The following is a 10,086-nucleotide window of genomic DNA, read 5'->3' on the forward strand; positions in this document are numbered from 1 at the left end:
ATTGGACATGGACTGTTTTGTTCGGTCTCTAAAATCTAACTCCATAAGTGCTTTATTTGAGGAATGATCTTTTTTTCTTGCATTAATCTATTGTGATATCCTCATCTCAGTTGCCTTTCTGGAAATCAGTGCTTTAGGATTGCCCTAAAATTATCCTATAGAGGGACATCTGGGTGGCTCAGTTGGTTAAGCTGCTGCCTTCGGCTCAGGTCATGATCCCATGCCTTTCTGGAAATCAGTGCTTTAGGATTGCCCTAAAATTATCCTATAGAGGGACATCTGGGTGGCTCAGTTGGTTAAGCTGCTGCCTTCGGCTCAGGTCATGATCCCAAGGTCCTGGGATTGAGCCCCGCCTCGGGCTCCCTGCTCAGCGGGGAGCCTGCTTCTCCCTCTCCCTCAACCCCAACACAACAAATATTTACTGAGCGTTAACTATATTTTAAGTACTGGAAATACTTTCAAGGAACTCTCAGGCTTACTTCACCACTTCCTGGTCATATGCACTTGGACGCGAAATTTGTCATCAGCTGCCTCAGTTTTCTGAGAGGATTAGATTCATTATCTTTAGAGGAGCCTACTTCTAATTCTGTGATGCTCAGACATTTTGGATACTAATGATAAAGATAATCTTTTTGACCCTTTCAGATCCTGCTTCTTCTCCTGTATCAACACTAAATTAGGACTAATATAGTTGGAACCACAGTGTCTAGCCTGTATTTACAGTCTTGGAGCAATGCCTGTATCTGTTTGTATGCATGCAGAACTCCTCTCCATGACTGGATTGTAAAGTCCTTGCAGAAGTGTCCAAGTCTCCCTGCCCCAGAACATGTGTGTGGGACTGGGTTATTATAAAATAATGGTGGACTAGTGAAGATCTTTTGGGTAGTTTCAGGCCCATTTCCATAATTCTTACTCAGCGCTCAAGGGTCAGTTCAGATGTGTCCTTCAGGAAACCTGTGAGTGTTCAGGTTGGGCTAGGTGCCCCTGCAGTGGTCCTCTAGCATCTGGTGCTTGTCATATAAATATTATTATCTGTGTTTCCACCTAATTGACTGTCAGCTTATTGAGGTCAGGGGCTGTATTTTGTTTGGCTTCTTCTCGAAAGGAGTGTCTGATATAAAGAAGGTCTCCATCACTCCTTGTAAATGGAATAGAACTCACATGTACATATTTTCTTGTTTTGGAAGGAGAATCCATGGTAATTCCGGAGATGGGTGATTTTCCCAGCAGTCTTTTCTCTAACATCCTCTTTTTCTTCTCATGCATTCAGTCTTCCATTACCTTCTTGAATGATTTATAGGGTGGGTTACATACAACTCCTACAGTGAAGCCAGACTTTTTTCACAGTACTTCTGGGGCTAGCTTCTGGAGATACATGTTCACTCAGGCTCTTACTTCACCTTTTCATTCCTTTGTTCAGAAAAGGAGGTGTTTTATGCTTTCTGGAGGGTGAGAGAGGCTCCAAGTTATTTAAGTTAATTAACATAAAAATTTGGTGAATACAGTGGGCAGGAACATGCCATGTCTGTTTTCGGGGAGTTATTAGTAATTGTAGAAAACCATTGGATAGATTTTAAACTCTTGACGTGTCTCATCATTTTTATGGCCCTTACCAGATATTTTCTTTGATTTTAATTTACTTTCCATGGATTTTTCCTTCCCCCAAACATTTTAGTGCTGTATTATCAGAATGTAGCTTCAGGAGTTCAAGGGTATGTCCAGTCTTGCCCATACCAAAGGATGAGATTGATAAGAGTCCTTTCCACAGGGAGGCAAAGAGGCCTAGGGCTGAGAAGCAGTTTCAGTTATCCAGAACAGCCAAAAGCAAGGTAGCCGAGGGGGGAGGGGATTAGGGGGTGGTGGGGGAGGCAGAGCAATCCGTGTCCAGAGCAGCCTGGGTTCTACACTATAAAAATGCTGTAAGTGGAATTAGGAGGGGAGACAGGATGCAAACATGAAAAAGTAGGCCACTTACTAGAACACTCTAGATCAGAAGAATGTGAGATGTGAGCTATAGAAAATAGAAAATGGTTAAGGAATGAAGTCAGTAGAAGAAGCCACAACACCAGCTGTTTTAACTGATGCCTCATGTATAATGTAGGGACAGGTGCAGCACCTTAAAGAGATTCCAGTTGTCTGGACAGGAGATACAGACAAAAGGTCCCTGTTAATAGCGTTTTGCCTTTACCTATAACACTTTCCAGTCCCTGAAAACTTCTAGAGTAGAATTGTACTATCCGTGGAGAGAGTAAACATCTTAGGAAGTCATGCCTTTTATGATTTTCCTCCTGGATCTATTTCCATTCATTTGGACTTTACTTAAAAAAAAAAAAAGTCATTCCACTGACCTACCATGCCTGTACCTCTATTGTGTGGTATGAGAGCTTGTGGGATAGCTATGAAAAGTCAAATATAAAACAGGTGTCCAAGCACTGGAAACAAGAGAGAGCAAGACCAAATTAATTCCAGTACCATGCAAGAGACACCCCCTATCTCAGTTCAACCCTAAATGCTGCCTCTGTAGCCACCATCCCTCTTGTTGTGGCTTCAGATGTCCCATGCATATGCCATATATTATGGAGTTGCGGCTCTAACAGGAAAGGAATGGTTTCCATGCAGTTCAGCTAACAGTCCCCCTTTCTCCTCTTACACTAATGCCGACCTCTCCACCTAAAGAATAAGTACACTCTCTCAACCCAGATAGACCACAATGCCATATTACTTTTTAAGGTTTAAATTCCCTACTCACAAAATGGTTGCCAAAAAGCAAGCAACCCTTACGCTCATTCACTACAATCTTGGTGGACTATCCACTGAAATTAACAACAATTAGCTATTTAATTAAAGGTACACATTGAAGTCTAATTACTGAAAACCATGGACTGAAATCCAAGACTCTCAATTCAATAAGTATCTCTTGGTTTTATAGTGGAATTGAAAGAAATGGAAAATTCATGTCTTTCTGCAGGAAGCTTAGTGTCTAAAGTGATTCAGTCCACATCTTCTGAAATTGACAGCGTTTGGTTCCATGAGGACAAGATATATAGTTTAGACATCGTTCCTGGTCCTAAGGAGCTCACGGTCCAGTGAGAAAATTGTACGGTCTAGGGTACAATCTGTTGATATAATATGATTAATTCTATCCCTTTTGGAGGTACAAATTAAACATCTCCAAATCTCAGTCCCATTGACTTCAATGAGGTCCTTCTTTGCAACTCAGAATCACTACTGTGATTGAGTCATTCTGAGGAATTTGTAATAAATTCAGCGGGTCAGTCCTGATAACTATTGCCCTGCAGAGAAAAAATGAGAAAATTTGAGCTGTGGCCTACATGGTCCTGTTCTCTGCTGTAGTTGTTCTCGCAGGGTGTCTACACTCAGAGCAATTGGTGAATAGCTTGACCATTGCTGTGAGTGCTGCAGGGTCCCAGACGCAGTCACAGAGAGCAAGTGTACCTGTTTGCGGGGAGGTCAGGCATTGACGTGCAAGGAACAACTAAAAGTAAAGGCTTGCCCCCATGTCCCTGCTAGTAGTGGCCAAAAGGGCATAAAGCTGTCTTTGGTTTAGAGTTCAGACATGAGATGGTGGTGTGTTTGATATGTTTTCCAAATTAATGCTTGAGATTCTCAATTTGAGAAGATATTGGGATGGAATTGCTGGGAGTTTTATTTTATTTTAAAAAACTAGAAACACCAGAGAAGGGTCAGAACTGAGGGAGATAGTCATTAGTTCAGCATTGGTCATGTGGATTCTGGGACCCCTGTGAAACACCTGAGAGCAAATTTGGAATAGGCATTTGGATATAAAGGACTAGAGCTATAGGAGTGGCCAGGCCAGAGATATAAATTTGTGTACCATCATCATATTATTAATTCTACATTGTAAATGAGGTTAATAACTTGCCAGAGTTTCGTCTCTTGCTGGTTCTGTGTCTCGCTCTCATTCCTGTATCCTTCTGTGCCTAGAGCTGAGTCTTGTTCAGGGAGATGCTCAGTAAATATTTTCATATATCCCCAAAACTCCTGAGATAGACATCTCAAATCCACTTAAAATCTGCCGGCGACTCTTGTCATTTGGAAGAGTGTGCTTTGAAACCGTGAGCTCTCTGATGACTGCACTCTGGGAGACAACAGGCGAGGAAACGCGCGGTGAGACTGCTAATTGCATTTACTGGACCACACGCCTTCCCTGGCTCTCAGAGGAATACACGTTTCCAAGAAATATGGGGTTTGTCTGAGGTCCAAGGGCACTTAGACAATGGAGAAAACAAGTCCCTCAGGTTGTGGTTATTGTCTCTGCCTGTCTCAAGACCTGACTCCCTGCTGTCTTATTTATGTCCGGACAACCAGGACTTCGGGATATTTGTGTTTAGATTTTGTGTGTAGAAATATAAGGCTTTTTTCTTAGTTTGGGTGGATAACACCCTGTCCAGTGTTTTCACTGCTTTTCATGTGAATTGCATATGGGGTTCTAGATTTGGAGACTGAAGTCTGGGCTCTGAAGGTTACTTCTGACCCCTAGAAGCATATGACCTTGGGCAAGTAACTCTGATTGTCTGAGCTCTGTTTTCTTTACTCATAGTGGGGGGGTTAACATTCCCTGCTCCTGGGGTGGTTGCAAAGATTTAGTGAGGTGGCCAGTGTGAAATTATGTTCATGTTCATCAAAAAATACCTGGTGGGTGTTAGCAAAGCATACTCCTCCAAGTCTTTTGGGGGCTTAAGACTTCTTGCCCATCTTCAGTTGGGGAGACCCTCTCATCCCACACTTCACCCCATCTGTGGCTACATGGTGCTACTCTGCTTCAGAAAGCAGCCCTGAAATAATATTTAAACCACTGTAATATATGCGAATTGCTTTGTCTCTCTAGACTAGCCCCTTCTCTTGGGGTAAATTGCTCTTGCTCTAATGATGTGTTCTGGTGGAGGCTGCTTATCGTAGATCCTGTCCTTAGCCAGAGAAATTGGCTCGAGGATTAAGCCATTCTTAGACCTCCAGTCCTTGAACAATAGTTATTAACCTAGGAATGTGCACAGTATCCAATGGGGCCAATATCTTCGCTTGAAGTTTAAATGAAAACTGATCCTACAAGGGACAAGTTTTCTTTCCTGTTAATGTAGGAAGAGAAGTAGAGGCAACAAATGGGGAGAGAGTTCTGATAACAAAATCAGTTCCAGCTTCAGCTCCTGCTTTTTCCAGATGCATGGGCCAATAGATTTCTTCTTTTTGCTTACACTAATTTGGTCGGAGTTTTGCACTTGTAGCCGTCATAATTGTTCCAGTTATTTATTATTGCATGACAGACTACCTCCAAATTTAGTGATATAAAAGAAACACTGTAAATTGTGTCTTGGATTCCATGGGTCGGGAATTTAGACAAGGTACCAGGAGAATGGTGTTTCCCTGCTCCATAATATATGAAGCCTCAGCTGATAAGACTTAAATAGATGGGGTGACTCAAACAGCTCAAAAGCTGGGACTACCAATGGAACCAAAGGTTCTCCACTAAGATGGCTCCTTCACCCACATCACTGGCACCTGGCAGTCCCAAGGAGGAGCATTGGGAGAGAAAGTAAAGACAACAGGTGAAGCTGCATGATCATTTATGGTCTAGATTCTGAGGTTACAAAGTATCATTTCTGACATACTCTGTTGGTAGAAGCAATCAAGGAAAGGGGACATGACCCAACTACTTGATAGAAGGAATCTCAAAGACTATAAGGCCATTAAAAAAAAATACAAAGAAACATAACGATCTTAATTAAAAAACCTGTCTTCCTTTTTTTTGTATTCCGTCTCATCATTCTAGCCCCTCATCTCTGTCAACCCTTACACTGATGCCTTCAAAGCTTACACCTCCTCCAGGAAGCTCTCCTTGACCTTCTTTATTTTACTCAGAACTGCCTTTTGATTCTTTGTTAAAAGGCAAAACATTTATTTGAACTAAAGAAAAACCAGAGTATCCTTATTAATCATTGTCTCCTTGGTACTGATGATGGTCATTTCTAGTATATTCTTAGGTACATCTATGCATCACAGAAATATAGATGTTGAAAGCTGAAAGGGATGTGAGAAATAACCTAGTTGATACTTCTAATTATGCATATTCAGTTCAAAAGACCTTTATTAAATTCAACTCTATGCCAGCTATTGTGCTTGGTACGGAAGATAAAAAGTTGAACTAAGCGCACGGAATATCCTTATAAGAAGTTTATAATCCAGGGAAGCATTTCCCAAAGCATCTTCTGAAAAGTTAGTTTCCACTGAATGTTAAGCATTTTATGAAGAATAAAAGTTATGTTAAATATTTGAGAAACACAGTGTTTAACAAAATTAAACATGCTCTTCATAAGATTTTTTTTTTTTTTTAGGGCTTCTAATATGCATCTGTTAGCTTTGAACAAATGTTTGTCAAATGAAGATTACTGGATGAAAGTACATCGTAGATCTCCAAGGTAGGGGTGAAGTTCTCTGACCTCATAGCCCCTTTCCTTGAAACTTACACCCAAACTGTTCTGCTGTGGAAAATATTTTGGGATTGACAACAGAAAGAGAAATCAAACTAATTCCTTTTCCATTCCTCTCTTTGTCTTTCAAGTTGGATTTGTGCACGGCCTGGGCTTCTGCCTCAGTGTCCCTGTGTGCATTCCTAATGCCCTGATGAAGTATAGACACATCCCCCACAGTCTGCTGGTTGGGAAACTCCAACAATCTAGCCTCACTCTTGCTAGGACTCCCCTCTGGGAGTTGTGTCTAGTGCCAGACACCTGATGGGCAGACATTCTGCTTTGAATGGACTAATGTTTCAATCCATGATGCCAGTATTTGCTAAATTTTGGGAATTCCCCCATCCATTAGATTGAACCTAAAATGCTTCCTGACAGAAACATGCCTGAATCAGTTGGCCTCCTCTTGGCAAGTGATAATAAGACTAGTTACTATTTACAAGGGATTCACCTAAGACCAGGTCCTGGGTTAAAGTATTCTCAATCCTTTTATTGGGTTGAACCATACCATATTACCATTTTTGTAGGTCAGACCAGTCAAATATTGGCAATCATGTGGTTGTACCAAATATCACTTAATCTTTACAATGTTTCTATGAGTTAAGCCTTAGCTGGGCCAGGACAAGGCACATGGACATCATGGCAGCTGAATAATTTGTGCTCTTTCAAACTGACCATCTTTAAATTTCTAGTACTTATAGAGAGGCTGAGGGTAGTGTGGGGGAAGTGAATAGAGGGGTTCCTGTTGACCAGCCAGCCATTCTTCTATTTATGGGAGAATTACACTCTGGCCCAAGATTTCATAAAGTACTCTGCCAAACAAAGTCCTACTATTAATCAGATATACCTATACTTAGAGGTGATTTAGCAACTATTTATTTATACTTAATATTGCTCTCCCTTCCCCAGCAATTGATTAAAATATTCCTCCTAGCTACGTATTCCATTCTTTGTGAAAGAAGTTCTGGAAAATACTTTTCTCCTACTTCATTTCATTTTCAATAATATTATGATGCTTTACATATAGCTGCTTGGATCCTGGTAGATTTCATCTGGCTCTAGTTATATTCTCTCCATTTTTCAGATCAGGAACTCAAAGCTCAGATAAGTTAATAAACGTGTTAAAGATCACACTGCCAGTGTGGGCTAGAGCTGGGGTTTGAATTCAGATCTGGATGACTCCACATCCAGTTGTCTTAACCACTACAGAGTCCAGCTCTTGTTGCCCTCAGGCATAATTTGCCTAGTTAAGTTAGCTAAAAACATAATGCTTAAGAGTGTGGCCAGCTTGGGCTTGAATGCTGCTTTGCCATTTACTAGTTGCACATGTAGGGTAAATTACTTAACCTCTCTGTTTCAATTTCCTCATCTGTAAAATAAAGATAAAAATGCATCCTTAAAGATGTTGTGAAGATTCAGTGACTTAAAATAGTAGCTTTTGCTATCATTTATTATACCCTATCCCCATACGGTTAATTTCTATCTTCCTTGCTTTTCCATTGGCCTGTGTTGCTGAAGACCCAGTATGTCTTGGGCTAGAGTTTAATTAATCTGGAGCCAGCCTATTTAAAAGTCCACAGAATCTGCATCCTCCACTTGGAACTAGTGCCCAGAAATTCTAAATGACCAACATTAGGGATTAAATGGTACAAATTTAAAAGCCACCAATAATCCCCTAGTGTTAGATATTTAGATTGTGCCAAACTTTTGCAATTATAAACACAAAGAGCAAGGACAATTAAAGGAAAATGAAATAGAAAATTTAAAAGGTCAAGAGACTGATTATATGAACAGACAATGGCCAGACCATATATGACAATAGAACTCTGACCTACGACCTCTGCAACAAACAACCTGGAAAGGCCAACTATACCTCTGCAGCAGTCTGCCCAGGGTTTGGTCAGTGATTGCCAACTGCTCTATTCTGTGCTCTTACTTCCAACTCAGAACTAAGCAGAGAAAGCCAAATATGCTCCCCAAACTGATCACATAAGGTGCCTTCTAGTTAGCCTGACTCCAGCTTCCTCATGCCAACAACCTCCAATTAAAGCATACCTGAAACTTTCCCAATTTTCCTTCTGAAAGGTGTTCCCACTACCCTGCCTGCCTTTGAATTTCTACCAAATGTAGGTAAGAGCAACTAAGTCCTTGCTACAGCAAGCTCTGAATAAATAGCCTCTGCTTGTTCTCATTTTGGTGGTCTTTGTTGATTTCTAGCTTTCTGGAGGTTCCACTGAGATATGGTCTTCACTGCCCATTACATGGACACCAGCCTTCGAGCAGGTGCAGCACCCACAGATGCCCCTTGTGCCTTGCTGTTCACAGCTGATTGACTCAGCGCTTATATGGTGAGTGAACCCTGGGTCTGAACTCCATACTCTTGCATTGAGATTCTTGGCTCTCTATTCTCAGTGTAGTAGGTGGGTTTTGTTATTAGCTCTCATTTGTTCAGCATCCTTGATGGAATCAGGCCATTCCTTTTTATCCCTTTGCTCTCTTCTGTGCTTTTGCTTAGGCCTTGTAGGCCTGTTGTTTGCACCACCCCATAGACTGGTGAGTGTGAGGTTCTTACCCATACATATTTTGCTGTGGGTCCCCAATGGGTAAGGTTCTCCTTCCATCTAAATATTTTGTCCTAAGAGCTTAGCTTTGATCCAGAGAGACTGTTGTCTGTCTGTATTTAGAGGCTGCCAACTGTCACATTGGGGCCCTGAGACACAAAGTGCACAAGCATCAATTTCAACTGACTGTTGCCAGCTCTCATGGGGTTGTTTAAGTATAAATCCTTTCCAAGTCTCGGGAAAAACTCCTGTCTTATATGTACTCTCATTAGAATCCTATTTTTTTTCAATTATCTCTCTACATGACACAACTTCACCAAAGATTATTTAGGCTTTCGGTGGCCACTCTAGGGAATGTTTGAACTTGAACAAAATTATTCATTTGAGAGATGCTTTGGAAGATAAAAGGAATTAATATTTCTCAGGCCCAATGAGTAGAATTTTTTGTTCGTTTGATTGGTACACAAACAGAACTCTGATTAAAAGAATTGCTTTACTAAAAGGATGTTTTGCCCAAAGCTAATGAGTCATTTGACAAACCTAAGTAACAGTAATACTATACTTGTTTTCTCTAGTAAATAATTTCCTTCTTTGTCCTCTGGTTGCCTTCCTATATCCAGTTCTCCTTCTCTCTATTCTTCAGACCTGTCTGGTTCTGTACCTCTGTTGACTCTTCTCACCACTATACCTTGACAAGATGCCCTACCTTTTCCCAAAGACCTCGTTGAAGACCTCAAAATGTCAGTTGCCTCTAAACATCCATCTTGCTTATGAACCAGATATGCTGGCTACAGAATTGAAATCATGAATCCAGCCTGAATTAAGAACTATAAGGATTTCCCTAAACCCAGACATAACCAACCGCTATTCTTAGAAGAATTTAGAATCCTTTTGAGTGCATAGAACCCACAGTTGCCTGACCTATATCAACTTTTATACAGGTTGGTTGGAACCTTAAATGGTAGATCTTAGATGGCAAAAAGAATTGAACTGACCCAGAAAGGGACCTACAGGATCTC

At 41.0% G+C, this 10,086-nt stretch overlaps 1 long non-coding RNA gene across 1 annotated transcript in view; it reads left to right on the forward strand.

Moving 5' to 3' along the window:
- The window catches only part of LOC103663079, a 54,044-nt gene extending 45,189 nt beyond the window's left edge, over window positions 1-8,855 (forward strand). Inside the window, exons 3-4 of the long non-coding RNA XR_568669.2 lie at window positions 6,372-6,455; window positions 8,724-8,855. This is a non-coding gene — a long non-coding RNA (uncharacterized LOC103663079). The remainder of the gene's footprint in view (window positions 1-6,371; window positions 6,456-8,723) is intronic.
- Window positions 8,856-10,086: the final 1,231 nt, after the last annotated feature.

The sequence above is a fragment of the Ursus maritimus genome, unplaced genomic scaffold, assembly GCF_017311325.1.
Source record: "Ursus maritimus isolate PB19 unplaced genomic scaffold, ASM1731132v1 scaffold_12, whole genome shotgun sequence".
In the NCBI taxonomy this organism is placed as follows: domain Eukaryota; kingdom Metazoa; phylum Chordata; class Mammalia; order Carnivora; family Ursidae; genus Ursus; species Ursus maritimus.